The sequence below is a fragment of the Impatiens glandulifera genome, chromosome 1, assembly GCF_907164915.1.
Source record: "Impatiens glandulifera chromosome 1, dImpGla2.1, whole genome shotgun sequence".
In the NCBI taxonomy this organism is placed as follows: Eukaryota; Viridiplantae; Streptophyta; class Magnoliopsida; order Ericales; family Balsaminaceae; genus Impatiens; species Impatiens glandulifera.
The window spans coordinates 32,551,235-32,571,300 of NC_061862.1; positions in this window are offsets into that span (position 1 = coordinate 32,551,235).

Here is a 20,066-nt window from a genome sequence, read left to right on the forward strand (position 1 = left end):
TATTCTTATTCCGACCTCGTCTACGCGTGGAGGAAGAACTTATAAAAGAAGCAAATTAATATTATCAGGTCAAAAACATTATAAACATTATAAATAATCAATATTTATAAAAAATTTACCGGTACCAGCAGTGTCTAGAGTGGACTGGTCATCCTCATGATGCTCCTGCTCATGCTCAGCCTCCTCATCCTCCTACTCATGCTCTGCCCCCAGAAACGTACTCTTAATGAAATCATCAACATCATACTCCTCTTGTGGTTGGTTTGGTATGAAAGAAGATATTGGGACAGGATTTAATACCGGACCCCCTGAAAGCACCGGGTCACTTGAATGCTCTCCCCGGCTCCCTGAAGACCCCCCTCGGGTCATAAGGTCGCCTACCTATGAAATTAGTGTTGGAATTTTTAAACTAATTCTATAAATTCCATTAAAGAATGGAAATTAGAATGTGGGTAATAAAATTAAATCAAATTCACATGAAATTAAAACGTGAATTAAATGGTGAAATTTGATCCAAATATTTGAATTAATTAATTTAAATTAATTAATTAAAATGCCTTGATGACCAATTAACAAAATGTTGTTAATTTATAGCGTGACTTACATGAGTTTGTTATTATTATTAATTGTTATGATAATTTAATATTATTATTAACATATTAAAAAACCATGTAACGTGAGTATTGCAAAATAAATGTCTTCATTAATTTTGGCAAACAATTACCCTTCATTAAGAAGAAATATTAAGGCAAATGAAGAGGAAAACAATTCCAACCGTTGGATCAATTGATGATTTAATTAACTGTTTATTATTTCAACAATCTAAATAGTCATTCTATCCCACACCATCCAATGGACAAAAAATACACATCACTTCATCATTTTCTTTCTTTCTCACTCTAGAATTCCAAAAGTCTTCTTCTTGTTTTGTGAGTGTTCTTCGAGTTCTTCGCTCAATATTTTCCGTTGAAACCCGGTGATAGTTCAGGTACTTTATCAAGCTCGTTGTGTAGTGATTCCGGTGCTGAATCACTACTAGATTCGTTGTGCCCTGGGAGACAGCCATCTGTGATATTCGTCTAGCACACGAGGAGACGGTGGAACTGTTTTAAGGGAAATGTGTCTAACACATGCCTCGAATCAACCATCAAATACGGTGATATTGTTCTTAGTATATCTTATTTTATTTTTATTTATTTGTAACATCGTATGTATATATATTTTTCTGTTATTCAAGACAATATATCTAACAATCTTAAAACAGTTTTGTGTGCTAAGTTATTTAGCAGCTTTTGCCGTCGAAAATCTTTGTCTTTGATGTTTCAGAATCCAAGTCGCGATGTTGCAAAGGAGATGATTGCTTATTTCGATAAGATAAAGTTGTTCATCTAAAGGAATAAAAGAATCTACAAATAAAGATAAGTCTTTATTTATACATATAATGTTAATTATTATTAATATTATTTGTATGAAAGCTTACTTTTATAAGCTAATATATGTTGATGTAGATATATATTCTAAAGAAAAATGATGTATATTCATTATTTAAACATTTTATACAAAATAAATTAGAAAACAATAATTTATTTTATTTTTACTTAAATGTTTGTTGGTTATTAAAATTATTAATAATAAAGAATAAAAATAAGAAAGTAACTAATATGTTAGCTTTCAATTTTTAGAAAATTAATGGTGTTAAAATTAATTATAATTGAAACATATGGTTTCAGTTTTAAAATAATTAATTATAATATATACCTTCTTTTTAATTAAGTAATATAATTAATAAGAATATAGTAGGATGATTTAATAAATAAAGAAATATGATATCTTTATTTATACATTGTTTTATATATTACATTTTATTCTGGTAATAAGTTATCGTTTTAAATGTATATATATTCATTTGTTGACAGAGTCTAGTTAAATATGATGTATAAGTTGTCTCTAAAAAGAAGACAAAAGGTCATAAAAGCAGTACAACAATGAAATGACGCATTGGTGTAGTGGTTTAAAGTTCAGATGCAATGGTGCGTGGCGGAAGAGAGGTCCTGTGTTTGAATCCAACTGATGAGATGATTTGATTTCTTTTTGTAGAAATCAGATCTACTAAAATGACTATGGTCATTAATGTTAAAATCCATTCCAATTTCTTTTGTAGAAATTATGAGATGAATGAAATTGACAATGATTTCTTTGTAGAAATCAGACTTGATAAAATCATTGATGTTGAAACCATTTCAATTTCTTGTGTAGAAATTATGAGATGAATGGGTAGTCAATGATTTCTTGGTAGAAATCAGACTTGTTAAAGTCATTGATGTTGAAATCATTCTAATTTTTTGTGTAGAAATTATGAGATGAATGAGTAGTCAATGATTTTTTGGTAGAAATCATTATAATTTTCTTGTGTAAAAATTATGAGATTAATGTGTTCATAATGATTTTTATAAAATATATATATAAATATGATTCATAATGACAGAAAATGAAGGTCATATGTATAATGAGATTAAATAAGTTATTTGTTTTAAAACTTATTCTAATCATACATTGAAAGAGACAATTATGTAAGTCGAAATATTTTCGCAAGAATTATCTCGGTGAGAATGATCCACCTAGATTTGTTTTTAGCATTGTCGCTTCACGTGGATTATCATTCATAACACGATAATGTAATTACTTCGATTAAGACACGAGGTACGTTTGTAGTTATGTTTTATTTGATTATATTGCTAAGTGATTATTTATATATATCATGCATATTAGCTAATAATATGATGATTCATGTTCATTCATAATAAGTATGATTATCTAAAAATTTATATACATATATAAATAAAGATTTATTTTTAATCTATTTTATTTTAATAGATAATTTTGAATTTTGTCACAAAACTATGTATTTTTTGATTGACAAATATTTGTTATAGAATGTTAAAGGTCATCTAATTAATTAAGAAACAAATAATTGATGACATGAATACTTATAATTAGTTAGTTTTATATTTGATTAAAGTTAAACGGTCAACATTCTAATTAATTATTATGTATTTTATAAATGTATTTTTATACATATAAAAATTTATATATATTTGTTTAAATAATATATGACATATTATTTATTTGATTATGTTTCTAAGTTATTGACTATATATATATATATATATATATTTGTTTTTGTTGTGGTGACTAAAATTAAAGAAGCAATAATATATAATATCATATATATGGATATATTAAATTTGGTATAATATAATATATTTGATATAAATTGTTTAATTGTATCATAAAGACTTACTTAATTTGATAATTTTGAAATCAAATAATTATAAGGAAACTCTTGTTTAATTTAAGAATAATATGGCAAACGTGCCAATATTGCGGGATGCAAACGTGCAACCGAAAATAAATGTTTAAGCGACTTCGGCCAAAGATGCTTGAAACATTATGATTTCTTTTGTAGGAATCATGTGATATGGTGAATATTTATTTGATTAAATATTCTAATTTCTTTTATAGAAATTAAGTGTTGAAATAAATATTTTATTTGATTAAATATTTTAATTTTTTATGTAGAGATTATGTGAAGAATGATTTATATATGAATAAACATTCTAATCTCTTGTATAAAAATTATATTTTATTCAATTAAATATTTATGATATAGTTATCTTATTCATTGTATGATAAGTAGAACAAAAGAAATTTGTAAAAGAATTGTGTGACAATTTCTTGATTTGAAAATCATTGATTTAAATCATATAAGTGTGTGATTTAAAAAAGGGTACCAACACGAATGTGGGGGAAAATATTTTTATTGATTATAACACAAAAATAATTGTGTATATTATGATAAATATAAAGATAATTTATTGTTAGAGAAATATGTTCTCTATAAAAGATAAAGTTGCGCAACTTTATAAAAAGAAATAAAATAACAAGAAAATGTCTTGTTTATATTTGCTGAGTTGGTGTTTAAATCGATATTTTAGATTTGAGGATTTTGAAATCAAGAAATGTGTCATAGTTTGACATTATTTTCATAAAACTTTGAAGAACAAATGTCTTCAAAAGGATTTTATGAAATAAATGAAAAAGAATGTTTATAAAGTCTTGATATGACTTATAACAAATTTTATAATAATGATATGAAAATTTGATCATACTTTTATTAAAAAGTGGATGTGACAATTATATATATCATGAAGATAATGAAAATTATTTCATTACGTGTCTTTTGTACAATATTTTTATCGTTGAAAATTACGATAAAAATGATTAAATCCATAAAGGATATGAATTGCACTAAACGAAATATCATGTTGTTATCAAATGATATATTGATATTATTAAATTAAAGACTTTACGTCTTAAAGTGAATATATTTACACTTAGAAGTGCAATCTACGTATAGAAATCTTCTAAGAAACTTATGATGGATAGATTAAACGTTATAATCTATATTTTTGACTTATGTCGAAAAATAAAATATTTTTATGTAAAATATATAATCGTTTACACGAAGGCAGAATAGTTCAAAGACATTTTGTCTACTAGTTAGCCAAGTAAACAATATTTTCATAAAAAATTTAAATGATAAGAATGTACGAATGACTATGCTTCTTATTAGAAGATGTTCCAAGGTTAACTAAGAATGTACCAACATAAATTTCTAATTATTGTGATAGTAATTTGAAATTGGACAAGCTTAGAGTTAGTGACAAGTCTAGACATATACGTCTTAGACATAATGTCATTAGACTATACTCTCTAATGGAGTTATCAAATTTGACTATGTAAGTCAAAGATAACATTATAGATCCACTAATCAGATTATTGAATAGAGAGATAGTTTGAAGTCTTTTGAGACATTAGCCTACTATAAGTTGGTATGAAGGAAAACCCAACCTATGCAGACTGGAGATCCCAAGAACTAGGTTCAATGGGACAACCTAATTGTACTGACTTGGAAAGTTATTGTTGAGGATTAAACCTATAATGAAACAATATATATTTTGACGAGGATAAGCATATCGCTTTTAATGATTCTTTGTGAACAAAGAAATCACCTATGTGAGGGAGAAGTGGGGCCGCTTTGAAAGAATTGCACGTCTCAATTCTAGACCCTCTCACAGAACCAGGCGTGTGTTCCATGGCCAAAACGGACACAACCATGAGAGCTTGACATGTATCAGGGAGAATTCTATGTGAAAGTGTGTAATCGTTTACACAAAAGGCAGAATAGTTCAAGGACATCGAGTCTACTAATCAGCTAGTAAAGTTATATGCTTTCACAAGGGAAGGTTCAAAGGGTTACACCTACCTATCCTATATAGAATTCAACTGTTGAATCTTTCACCGGGTTAATCTTTCAATTTCCATTAATGTGGGGGATTGTTGGAATTTTTAAACTAATTCTATAAATTCCATTAATGAATGGAAATTAGAATGTGGGTAATAAAATTAAATCAAATTCACATGAAATTCAAACATGAATTAAATGGTGAAATTTGATCCAAATGTTTGAATTAATTAATTTAAATTAATTAATTAAAATGCCTTGATGACCAATTAACAAAATGTTGTTAATTTATAGCGTGACTTACATGAGTTTGTTATTATTATTAATTGTTATGATAATTTAATATTATTATTAACATATTAAAAAACCATGTAACGTGAGTATTGCAAAATAAATGTCTTCATTAATTTTGGCAAACAATTACCCTTCATTAAGAAGAAATATTAAGGCAAATGAAGAGGCAAACAATGCAAACCGTTGGATCAATTGATGATTTAATTAACTGTTTATTATTTCAACAATCTAAATAGCCATTCTATTCCACACCATCCAATGGACAAAAAATACACATCACTTCATCATTTTCTTTCTTTTTCACTCTAGAATTCCAAAAGTCTTCTTCTTGTTTTGTGAGTGTTCTTCGAGTTCTTCGCTCAATATTTTCCGTTGAAACCCGGTGATAGTTCAGGTACTTTATCAAGCTCGTTGTGTAGTGATTCCGGTGCTGAATCACTACTAGATTCGTTATACCCTGGGAGACAGCCATCTGTGATAAGCTCTAGCACACGGGGAGACGGTGGAACTGTTTTAAGGGAAATGTGTCTAACACATGCCTCGAATCAACCATCAAATACGATGATATTATTCTTCGTATATCTTATTTTATTTTTATTTATTTGTAACATCGTATGTATATATATTTTTTATGTTATTCAAGACAATATATCTAACAATTAGCCCATTGAATGTCTTGACGAGTTTTCTTGGCGGCATTATACGTACATGTTAAAAAAGATAGTACGAGAATATTTATTAGTATGAAATCAATATGATGTGAAGTTTATGGTAAACATTAATCTATTTTTAACTAAATATTTGTAAAACGTGAATTTATTTTTTTCACAATCTTCCAACCGGGTCATGATGCTATATCAGGGGCGTAGAATATTTGTTTTGCTTCACTCGTCAAAATATAAGGTTCTTGCATTTGAGTTTTTAAAAGTCGGTTGACATTTATACTTTCGAAGCCATATTTATCTACTTTCACTCCGCGTTCCCCAGAATGTGCATCAAACCACTAACACTTGAAGAGGACAACTCGTCTATGAGAAAATTATTGTACTTGGATTATGTCCGTTAAAACTCCATAGTATGATAGAGTATTTGATCCATTGTTGCCTACAACAACAACTCCGATGTTTTGAGTGATTAGACCTTCGTCGTGTTTTTCTGTACAAAATTTGTATTCGTTTATTTTACACCAAACAAAACTAAATGAGTACATAGTTGGACCATAGCTTAAGATCTTAAGGTCTCTTGATATATCGTTATCGTCTATTAATTGGGCGACCTATATACGTAAATTAAGACTCAAGTTAAATTATTCGTAAATTGTAAATCAATTTAAATTTATTAGATATGCATGGTTCTGGTATTTACTTACTCTATGCTTAAAATAGTTAGCATACTTTGGGGGAATTTACTCACTCTATGCTTATTGCAATCCTGCACATACTCGTTGTACGTGTTCACAATATGAAATTCTAAAATTATATCTTTAATGCTAATAATTTGTACTAACATATCAATATGAAATCATACATTTAAAATGGTTATACTTTAGGACAATTTTTCAAGATGTATGAATGAGCCATATCTCGATCGCAATAATCCAAGTTGTATATTGTTCCGTTGGATAGTTCTTCCAATGATGAAAATACTAAGAGACCCGTGATTGAACTTTATTTTGGAGCTTCTTCCATGTACTTGGCACATAGACGAATACTTTCATTCACAAGATATGTATCACTTATTGAGCCTCCTGGGTGATTTTTATTCTGCAAATATCTTTTCATTGTACCCATGTATTATTCTATCGGATACATCCATCGAAACTGGACAGGACCCCCAAGAATAGCCTCAAGTGACAAGTGTATCAGGAGATGCATCATGATGTCGAACAACGATGGTGGAAAATCATTACCAATTTGCACAGTGCCGTCACAATATCCAAGTACAATTATTCTAGGTTCGATTCACTCAACACTTTGGAACACAACAAACGAAAGAACCAGGACAAATTTACTATAACATCATACACATCATCTAGAAGTAATCCACGGGTTGCTAGAAGAATAAGATATTCTATTAAAATGTGACAATCATGACTCTTTAATCCTGTAATCTTCTTCTCTTGCAAATTTACACAACCTCCAATGTTTGAGAAAAAGCCATCGGGCAACTTAAGATCCTTCATAAATTTACAAAGACGTTGTTTATTCTCAGAGGACAAAGTGAAAGGGGCTTCTGGATAATGAACTGCTCCTTTGACATCTATATGATGTAACCAATGTTTTATGTTCAAAATTTGTAAATATTTTCGGGCCTTAGGACCATCCTTAGTCTTCTCTTTCACATTCATCATTGTTCCCAACACGCTATCACAAATATTTTTCTCGATATGCATCACATCCAAATTATGTCTCAATAATAATGATCTCCAATAAGGCAAATTGAAGAAAATACTAAGTTTGTTCCAATTGTCTACCCATTTTTCAAGATATATCTTGGTTTTCTTCCTTTGATCTGTAGTTAGAATGGTGTCTTCTAGATCTCGTGCTTGTTCGTAAATTTCTTATCCCGTTAACATTTTCAAGGGCTCTCTATAATCTGTTCGACCTTCAAACGACTCTTTATCCCTCCTGTATTTGTGGTTTGGTGGAAGGAAGCGTCAGTGACCCATGTAACATTGTTTCTGCCAATTAACCAATCGAAGAGATATAGTGTCTTTGTTATAACAAGGACAAGCGAGTTTCCCTTTTGTACTCCATCCTGAAAAATTTGTGTATGCTGGAAAGTCGTTAATGGTCCATAGCAACGCTGCACACATATTAAAGTATTGCGAGGTGTGTGCATCAAACGTTCTCATACCACTATGCCATAGTTCATTCAACTCTTCGATCAATGGTTGTAGAAATATTTAAATTGCATCTCCCGGACTCTTTGGACCTGGAATTAACATAGATAAAATGAAATTGTTAGAATCCATGCAAATAGTGGGTGACACGTTAAAAGGAATTAGAATAACCGGCCAAATACTGTATAATTTTTTTCTATTTGCAAAAGGTTGGAACCTATCGCTTGATAAACCAAGTCTCACGCTATGGGAGTCCGACGCAAAGTCCTTATACCTCTCATCAAACGTTTTCCAAGTGTATGAATCAGTTAGATGTCTTAACATATCACCTTCAACTCTTACTTCCTTGTTCCATCTCATCATTGGAGCGGTCTTAAAGACGTGTATATCCTCTATAGTCTATTTATGAGAGGAAATTATCTTAACACCTTAGTGAGCATAAATTTTTCATTTTGTTTCTTCCGAACTACGCCACTTGTTTGGTCGACTTTCCATCTGGAAAGGCCACAAACTCTGCAAGACTCCAAATTTTTGTCGTTTTTCCAGAAAAGCATACAATTGCTCTTGCATGCATCTATCTTCTCATACTTAAGCCAATATCTGTAATGAACTTCTTAAATTCGTAGTATGAATTTGGAAATTGAGCTTCCATCGGTAATATGTCCTTTTTAAGTAGACGCAACAACATATCAAATGAAGTGTTTGTCCATTGACCGACATTCTTTATGTAGAGGAGTTTCAATAGTGCTGATTATTTGGTTATTTGTGCACCTTCATATAAATTTCGTTTAAAATCATCAAGCAATTTATAGAATCTTTGCGCATCCTCGACTGGTTCATCGTTGCTCGGGCCAGCATTAAGGTTGGAGAACATATCGTGTATAAAATATTGCATATATTGTTCTTCATTAACCATATTATTCAAGTTCGATGAACTTGTGACTTCCGGCACCACTTCATCATCAACGTCGTTATCATCGTCATCATTATCATGATCATAAATCACGTTAGTAGTACTCCTCTTTTCTCCATGACAATACTAGAATTCATAATTCACATGTATTCCATAAACAATGAGGCGAGTCTTCACATCAACTATATCCATTAAAATCATGTTCAAACATTTCACGCGAGAACATTTCACTTTCTGTCGTCCTGTACTACTCACTACATAATGTAGGAAGTGGTCAACTCCTTCCTCATATTTTGGATGATCTCGACGTAAGCTCATCCAAGTTTTGTCGGGTACTTCTATTAGATGGGTTTCTTTAACCTAAATTATTATGTATCAATTGAAAATTAGATCTTCTTTGTATCAGGCTAAAGTTGTAATTCAAATCAATTATATATACTTATAACTATCTACAATAACATCAATATTAATCCATATACTTTTAATTCACCAAAATGTACTAAGTTCGGGTTCAATATCACAATGAAAATCATTCAACAAAAATCATATAAAGTTCACAAATTTTCAGCCAATTGAACTAATTTCACTATAACTTCATACAAAATTCACAATAACATCATAAAAAGTTCACAATTTTTCAGCCAATTGAACTAATAAATCAAATTTCATCCTAATTTCACAATAACTTCATACAAAGTTCAAAATAACTTAATACAAAGTTCACAATTTTTCAGCCAATTGAACTAATTCATCAAATTTCAGCCTAATTTCACAATCACTTCATACAAAGTTCACAAATTTTCAGCCAATTGAACTAATTCATCAAATTTCAGCCTAATTTCACAATAACTTCATACAAATTTCACAATTTTTCAGCCAATTGAACTAATTCATCAAATTTTAGCCTAATTTCACAATAACTTCATACAAAGTTCACAAATTTTCAGTCAATTGAATTATTTCATCAAATTTCAGCCTAATCTCACAATAACTTCATACTAATTTCACAAACTTATCTAATTGAACTAGTAATTCTAATTAATATCACAAAAGACCAAACTAGAGATACTAAATATATAAATTAGAGATACTAACCTGATTTGAAGAACAATCTTTATGAATTCAAAGAAATGTGCAATAGATCTGTAAACAAAAGAAGAAACATAAAATTAGTGGCTAAATCTATAAAGAAAGAAAGAAAATAAATGGAGAACGGATTTGTAAAGTTATAAGGAAGTATACTAAATATATACTTACCTGCAAACAGATCGGTGAACTGGCCGGCGTCGGAGGTGCGGTGGCATCGTAGAGAGAGAGGCGGCGGCGGAGAGATAGAGGCGTCGTCGTTCGCGATGTAAAGAGAGGATGTGGCGTCGGAGGGTTTCGACAGAGTGGCGGAAGAGAGAGAAGAAAATAGTTTATGCTAGAATCGCGATATAATGAATCAATACCGACGATTTTACCTATATTTGTCGGTATTGCTACTAATTTATTGGGCGACGGTTTATATAAATCTTTCGGCTTTGGAAGTGGAAAAACCGAAAGATATGGTCTATTTCTTTCGGCTTTGGCGTTAAATAACCAAAATAACACTTCTAGAAATTGGGCAAAACCGAAATATTTCCCATATATCTTTTGGTTTTACACATCAAAACTGAAAGATTTCCCCTAAATTTTGCGGTATTTGACCTTTTTAAATTTTAATATTTTAAATTGATTCAAAAAATATTATATTTTATTTTTCAAACTTAAACATTATAAATCAAACACAAATCCTTACACATACAAATACAAATACAAATACAAATACAAATACAAATACAAAACATATTCACTCATTCTAAGTATCATCGAACAGAAAGCATGTATACATTTTATATACTCAAACAACAACCCTATACTTGTGAGTTTAATCACAATCCCTCTACTTGGAATATTGGATCACAATTGATATGTTTGGAAAATTAAACAAGATTCATGTACTTAGAAACCAAAAAACCAATTGAAAAAGGGTGTGGTAATTAGGGAAGAGGGTGGCCAAAACCGAAAGATATACACTAGATCTTTCGGTATTTGGTACTAAAACTGAATGTTATATTTAAACCTTTAGGTTTTGGCCTTTCATAAAAAGAAACTGCTGGAAAGAGGGAAAAATCGAAAGATTTACATAATTCTTTCGGCTTTACTCTTGAATACCGAAAGATTTTTCTCATATCTTTCAGTATTTGACCTTTTTAAATTAATTATTTTAAACATTTGAAGCATGATAATATTTTATCCTTAAAATCTAATCACAATCCTATATTTATAAATTAAACACAAACTCCTACACATACAAATATAAAACATATATAATCATTCATTCTAAGTATAATCAAACACAAACCTTATATACATTTTATATACTCAAACAACAACCCTATACTTGTGAGTTTAATCACAATCCCTCTACTTGGAATATTGGCTCACAATTGATATGTTTGGGAAATTAAACAAGATTCATGTACTTAGAAACTAAAAAATCAATTGGAAAAGGATGTGGTAATTAGGGAAGAGGGTGGCCAAGACCGAAAGATATACACTAGATCTTTCATTATTTGGTACTAAAACCGAAAATTATATTTAAATCTTTAGTTTTGGCCTTTCATAACAAAAAACAACTAGTGGAAAAAGGGAAAAACCGAAAGATTTACATAATTCTTTCGGCTTTACCCTTGAATACAGAAAGCTTTCCCTTAGATCTTTCGATATTTGACCTTTTAAATTAATTATTTTAAACATTTGAAGCATGATAATATTTTATCATTAAAATCTAATCACAATCCTATATTTATAAATTAAACACAAACCCTACACATACAAATATAAAACATAATCATTCATTCTAAGTATAATCAAACACAAACCTTATACATCATATTATAATCAAACACAAACATATACTTGTGACTTTAATCAAAACCCCATACTTGGAATATTGGTTCACAATTGATATGTTTGGACAATTAAACAAGATTCGTGTACTTAGAAACCAAAAAACCAATTGGAAAAGGGTGTGGAAATTAGGGAAGAGGGTGACCAAAACCGAAAGATATACACTAGATCTTTTGATATTTGGTACTAAAACTGAAAGATGTAGTCTATTTTTTTTGGCTTTGGCCTTAAATAACCAAAAAACAAACTTCAGGAAATTGGGCAAAACCGAAAGATTTCCCCCATATCTTTCAGTTTTACTCATCAAAACCGAAAGATTTGCCTCATATGTTTCGGTATACCCCTTAAATAAAAACTCAATACTTAGTCGTTTTTTGAATTTTTTTGAAAGGGATCAAAACCGAAAGATATAGGCCATATCTTTCGGTATATCCCTTAAAGAAAATTCAATGCTTAGCTATTTTTCTGACTTTTTTGAAAGGGATGAAAACCGAAAGATATAGACCATATCTTTCGGTATACCCCTTAAAGAAAACTCAATATTTAGCCATTTTTCTTAATTTTTTCAAAAGGGGTCAAAACCAAAAGATATAGTCTATATCTTTCGGTATATCCCTTAAAGAAAACTCAATACTTAGCCATTTTTCTAAAAATTTTCAAAAGGGGTCAAATTTGAAAGATATAGACCATATCTTTCGATATATCCCATAAAGAAAACTCAATACTTAGCCATTTTTTCTGAATTTTTTTGGATGAAATCAAAACCGAAAGATATATATCTTTCGGTATATCCCTTGAAAAAAACTCAATACTTAGCGATTTTTTGATTTTTTTTGGAAGGGATTAAAGTCAAAAGATATAGTCTATATCTTTCGGTATTGTTTCTAAAAAGCGAAAGATATGTAGAGACTGTCAGGTTTTTTTCTCATTCGCGATAGGAATCTTCCTTTCGGCACCTATACCGACATATATATAAATCTGTCGGGAATATCTCTCGGTAAAACCCATTTTTCACCTAATTGAAAAAATAAAATTTGTAAGAAATACTATCCTAAGGAATGAAATACTATCCTAATGATTGTAAACGAGATCTTTTAATGTATAATAGTAGATTGCAACACAAAATTGAGTGAAAATAATAAATAAAATATACACAGTTTCACTTATTTTGGTTGAAGTGAGTACTATGGCCGTAGGATATAATGCTAACATCCTATGTTCAAAAATAAAATATAAAAAAAGCAAATAAAAAAAAAGTTATTGAGGCAAGATATTGAACTTCGTATAAGAATAACAAATATATTTGATAACTTACTCAACCAACTTATAACTATTTATTTTCATAATATGATATTCATTTTAAATCAGGGACTTTTTGATGTGAGGTTATTTAAATAAAAGTACAGTTATTTTAGTGAAATTATAATTGTTTGATAAAAAAGTTGATTATTTAAATTAATAATTAAAATGTTATAACAAATAAAGTAAGATTAATTATTTTATCAATGAAATAATTTATTTGTCATTAATATATTTTAAAATATATTAAACAAATGCCCAAATGATTCAGTATCTTCTAAACACAATAGAGCAAATAATGGAGGGAGCAAGGGAGTTGGCCACCACCTGATTATCATTATTCTATCATTCATTATTATGTTTGTACATTACTTTGTGTCCTTTACATTGTCACCGTGGCAATATTTATCATGAAATGCTCTTCCATTCTGAAATGCAATCTTCTTTTCAATTTTGTTTTTTTAATTCAATGTTTTTTTTCTAGAATTTGATATGTAAAATAAAATATTTATGTATTAAAAATATAAACAAACAAAGTTTTCATAAATAAACAGTTTCAAATTAACAAAAAAAAAATAGTGTTTGAAATGTTAGTGTGTTAGATAAAATTAGATCGGTTAAACAAAACTTAACAAAAACAAATCTCTTGTGCAGGAATAGGCAAAGAACTCAATCGGTCAAAGAACTCAACCGGTTAAGAAACTCAACCGGTCAAGCAATCAAACCGACCAAAAACATGACCGAGCAAGAAAGACAAAGATTGGTCAAATCAGAAGGCCAGAATCATTGAACAGTCGGTCAATCAGAAGATATGGAAAAACCGGAAGTCATCCGGCTAACATAAACAACCGACCAGCATAAAAAGACACTTTGGGTATCTGTTGAGAATGATACCAAAGGAACAGACTTAGTATTGCCATATTCATACAAGTCTGAGGACAGTCTGCAGGCTGCAGAAGACCGTCCTACAAGATCTTTCCACTCCAGGATAAATCAGAAAGACAATCTTCCAGGTACAGGCAACTGTCCAACCGACAGTTGCCATATTGAGTAAAAGACAAATTTAGCCGGTTTGACCTACACACTGAAAGACTAGACCGCCGGGTCTGAAGACTAGACCGCCAGGTCTGAATCACTGAACCTCTGCTCAATCAATCAGATTCAAGGAAATGAAATGTGACCGTTGGCACATTTCTCCTATAAAAGAAGGAGCTGAAGAGGAATAAATGCGGTTACAAGTTCTGAATTTTCTACAGCCTAAGTAAAAGATTGTGTCCTATCTCTAGAAAGCTTAAGCGCTTATTTGATGTTTATTTACAATTTCGGTTAAAATTGTACGGGTGTTATCGAGCAGGAAATAAGTCTCGATCGGATTGTGTTTGTATTCCTTAGTGAATATCCTTCTCGCGGTTTCGAGAGGAAGGGGTGACGTAGGAGTTTCATCTCCGAACATCCATAAAAACCTGTCTTGTTATTTACTTTCCGCCTGCTTTACTTTCTAACCGATCTGCACTAACCTACTAATACCGCTCCAACCGATTCAACATCATCTAAACCAAATTACTAAGCTCCAAAACCGACCCAGCAATCTCCAAACCTGTCTTATTCAAATCCGGTTCTGCCTATCTCGTGTGTGTGCTGCTTCACCCTGAAACAAACCACTTCCGCGCTTGAACTCGGTTCAAGAGTTTGTGACAGTTTGTGTAGTATTGAAACCCCGGTATTAATCTTTAACCAGATTAATCACCACCTTTGAGTGAGACGCGCAAACCGGTCAGACTCCGGTCAGCCAACCGCGACCTAGATCCTAACAATTGGTATCAGATCAGTTAGTTTCAATACTCAAACAAGCATGTCGTTCGATAGGCCCCCAATGCTAGAAGTTGACGACTTTGCCAGCTGGAAGGCACGCATGCACCTGCATTTAATCACCATGGATGACGAGATGCAGTTCATTATAGCTGAAGGACCGATAATAATTGATAAAGACAGAAAGGATTGGACAACTGAAGATAGGAGAAGAAATAATCTGGATAATCATGCCAGAAACCGCATCTCCAACGGCTTGGACAGAAACACGTATTGCAAGGTCAGAGATTGCAAAACAGCAAAGGAAACATGGGAAGCAGTGATTCAGATTCATGAGGGAAATGAAAGAAACAAGGAAAACAAGATAATGGTGGCTACTGAGAAGTTTGAAAACATCAAGATGAGACCGGGAGAAACAATGAGAGAATACAGTGACCGGTTCACTGGTGTGATAAACGAGCTGGCAATTCTTGGCAAGAGGTATGACAACAAGGAAGTCATCATGAAAACGTTAAGATCTCTTCCAAGTGCATGGGAATAAAGACAATGGTGATGAGGGAATCAAACTGCCTAAGCAAGATGAAGCTACATGATGTATTCGAAGATCTTAAGGCATATGAGTTTAAAATGAGATCTAGGACTGAAGAAGAAGTCTCAGCCTCAACCTCAACCAGAGCATTGATCACATCCACAGAACCAGTTGCTCCCACATCGATCAAAACCGCTGAACAGTTCACCGAGGATGCCATGTCAATGCTTGCACAGAAATTCGGCAGATTCATGAAGAGAACCCAACCGACAAACAACAACTATAACTACGGTGATAAATCCAATGTTAGATGTTATAACTGCAATTGTTTGGGACATTTCAAGTGGGAATGCAGAAAACCAAGGAGAGATGACCGGAAACCGGACAATCAGAATCACCGAAATAACTATCAACAAACCGGTGAAGGAAATGAAGTTCAGAAAGCACTGATAGCCGATGATGGAGGAAGCTTATGGGCTCACAGTGACAGTGATGATGAACTCACCTGCCTTATGGCAAACGAGGAACAAGTATTTGACTCTCCCTGTGACGAATTTACTAAAGATGAGTTATTTAATGCACTAAATGATATGGTAGTAGAGTATAAAAACCTATTAACATTATTACCTACTCAACTCAACTTTAGAGCCGACCCCATAGTACCTACCTTGACCGAACCAAAGATCATACAACCTGATGAAACCCTAGAAACCCTAGAAACCGAGGCAACAATTGAACTATCATGTGAGACCGAACAGCTCAAGGAGTTAGTTCAAGAGTTGACCGAAGAGGAAAATGCCCGAATCCAGTATCGAATGGCCGCATGGAAAAGATCTAGTGAAATGATAAACAGAATGTGTAGTTATAAAAGACACCCTATGTGCATGTTTGGTCTAGGATACAAAAACAACAGATCCAACAACCGGAAACACTTCGACATCATGAGGCTCACAAAAGATAATCTCCCCTTTGTAAGTTTTGTCAGAAGTTCCTTAACCGTTGAAGAAGAATTAAGTGCCTCATATCCGAAAGACAAACTAACCTATGTAGGTCCAACTGATTCTGAAAAATGGCTTCACCCTGAGAAAAGGAAAGTCAACCGGTTCAAAAATAGGCAAGCCAACTCACAACCACATAGGACAAACCAAAAATCATCCCCACATAAGGCCCTCTTAGGAAAGCAGAAAGACTCCAAACTGAGTGCAAGAAAATTAGTTAAAACCTTAACCGGGAAAGTTGTCTGACTTGTCAAAGTCTGGATACCCAAGGGACTAATCACCTGTGGACCCAAGTAAATGTGGGTACCAAATAGTTGTAAATATGTACATTTTACAGGATATGAAGAAACGACTAGGAAACTCTGAATGGTACTTGGATAGCGGTTGCTCCAGACACATGACCGGGAACAACAGTCTTCTAACCGACATCAGAATAGAAACCGGTGCATTGAGCACCTTCGGTGACAACTCAAAAGGTAGAACTGTGGGCAAGGGTAAGATTGTCCATGGTAACTTAACAATTAATAATGTACTCTTAGTCGAAAACCTACGTTTTAACCTGCTAAGCATTAGTCAAATGTGTGATGCTGGATACACTGTAGAATTTCTTAAACATGCATGCTTAGTTAAAAACTCTCAAGGAATCATACTGCTAACCGGAAATAGGTTAGGAAACATTTACAAAGTAGATTGGAAGAACAAAGTAGAATATCCTGTCTGCATGATAGCTAAAACCGATCAAACCTGGTTGTGGCATAAAAGACTAAACCACTTAAACCTGAAAACCTTAAATTATATCCGCGGTAAAAAGTTAGTTGAAGGAATTCCTGATATAGTATTTAATAAGGATAAGATCTGTTCAGCATGTCAAATGGGTAAACAAACTAAGTCAACCTTTGAAAGTAAAGGACACATTCAATCAAACCGATGCTTAGATCTTCTTCACATGGACTTATTTGGACCAATTAGGGTCGTCAGCCTAGGAGGTATGCTTTACACTATGGTAGTTGTTGATGATTATTCTAGGTATACATGGGTAATATTCTTGCCATCTTAACGTGAAAGCGCATCAAATTTGATCACACTGCTTAAACGTTTGCAAAATGAAAAATCAACACGCATTAATAGCATTAGAAGTGATAGAGGAACCGAATTTACAAATAGTACTCTAAATGCATTCCTTGATGAATCTGGTATTAGACACGAGTTGTCTAGTGCTATGACTCCTCAACAGAACGGCCTGGCCGAGAGAAGAAACCGAACTCTCAAGGAAGCCGCAGGGTTCATGATAGCCGATTCGGGTATTACCTAGAAATTCTTGGCTGAGGTTATCAATACCGCATGTCATACACAAAACCGGTCTCTGATTAACAAATTTCACAACAAAACACCTTATGAGGTATAATTTGATAGGGTCCCTAACCTTAGGTATCTTAAGATCTTCGGTTGTAAATGCTACATTCACATAAATGGCAAAACCTATCTATCTGCTTTTGATGCAAAATCTGATATTGGGATAATGTTAGGTTACTTAGCAGTTAGCAAATCATATAGAGTGTATAACACTAGAACTTTAACCGTGGAGGAATCACTTCATGTTGTTTTCGATGAATCGGTTGAAAGCAACACTGCATCATGCTTTAATCTACACAACAGTTTGGAAAATAACAATATCTATTCTAATAGTGAATATGAGATTCCGGTTCTTAGACGGTTTGTCCATGACCAAATGGGTAATGATGAAACCCAGCCGGATCAAGTAGTCCCACGGCAGGAAGCTGACACTTCGGTTCAAACCGAGGAAATCGGTCGGTCTGACACTCCTGTTCAGCGTACCGATACGTCTAGCCTTGATCAAATAAACGGTGATTTTGTAGACGCTCCTGAACCGAATTTCAAAAGAAACACAAATCATCCTCCTGAGAAAATTATAGGTGACCCTTCAGAACCCGTTCGAACTAGGCAACAAATCCTGGAGGAATATTTCAATTCCGCTTTTATATCCTAGATTAAGCCGAAAAGAGTGGATTAAGCATTGTCAGATCCGGACTGGATTTTGGGAATGTAAGAAGAGTTAAACCAGTTTCAGAGTAACAAAGTCTGGTACCTAGTCCCTAGACCGAAAGATCAACCAGTCATAGGAACAAGATGGGTATTTAGAAATAAACTCAATGAAGACGGTTTGGTCACGAGGAACAAAGCCAGATTAGTGGCACAAGGATACAAATAGGAAGAAGGCATTGATTTTGAAGAATCATTTGCCCCTGTAACTACGATTGAAGCTATTAGGATTTTTCTAGCTTTTGCTGCATTCAAAAATTTTAAAGTTTTTCAAATGGATGTTAAAAGTGCATTTTTGAATGGTGACCTACGTGAAGAAGTATATGTTGAACAACCACCCGGTTTCAAAAATGTTAAACTGTCCAACCATGTATACCGCCTAAACAAAGCTTTATACGGTCTAAAGCAAGCTCTTAGAGCTCGGTATGATACACTATTCAAATATATGTAGATGATATCATCTTCGGTTCAACCGATCCTAAACTATGTGATAAATTCTCAACCTTAATGACTAACAAATTTGAAATGAGTATGATGGGAGAATTAAGCTTCTTCCTAGGCCTTCAGGTCAAGCAACTCGAAGAAGGAACCTTCATAAGCCAACCCAAGTACACTAAGGAACTTCTAAAGAAATTTGGGATGGACACGTGCTCCTCAGCCGCTACTCCAATGAGCTCATCGGTCAAATTGGACAAGGATGATGACGGTCAAGTAGTAGACCTGACAGCTTACCGAGGAATCATCGGTTCTCTCCTATACCTGACAGCAAGTAGACCGGATATACTATTTACGGTCGGTGTGTGTGGAAGATTCCAGGCTAATCCAAAACAATCTCACTACACAGTCGCAAAGCGAATCTTGAAATATCTAAAGGGAACTCCTGAAGTCGGTTTGTGGTATCCAAAGGATTCATCCTTCAACCTCACAAGTTACTCAGATGCAGATTATGCAGGTTGTAACGTTGATAGAAAAAGCACCAGCGGAACATGCCAATTCCTAGGTGATCGGCTTGTTTCGTGACAAAGCAAGAAACAGACATCGGTGGCCACATCAACCGCAGAAGCCGAATACCTGGCAGCCGG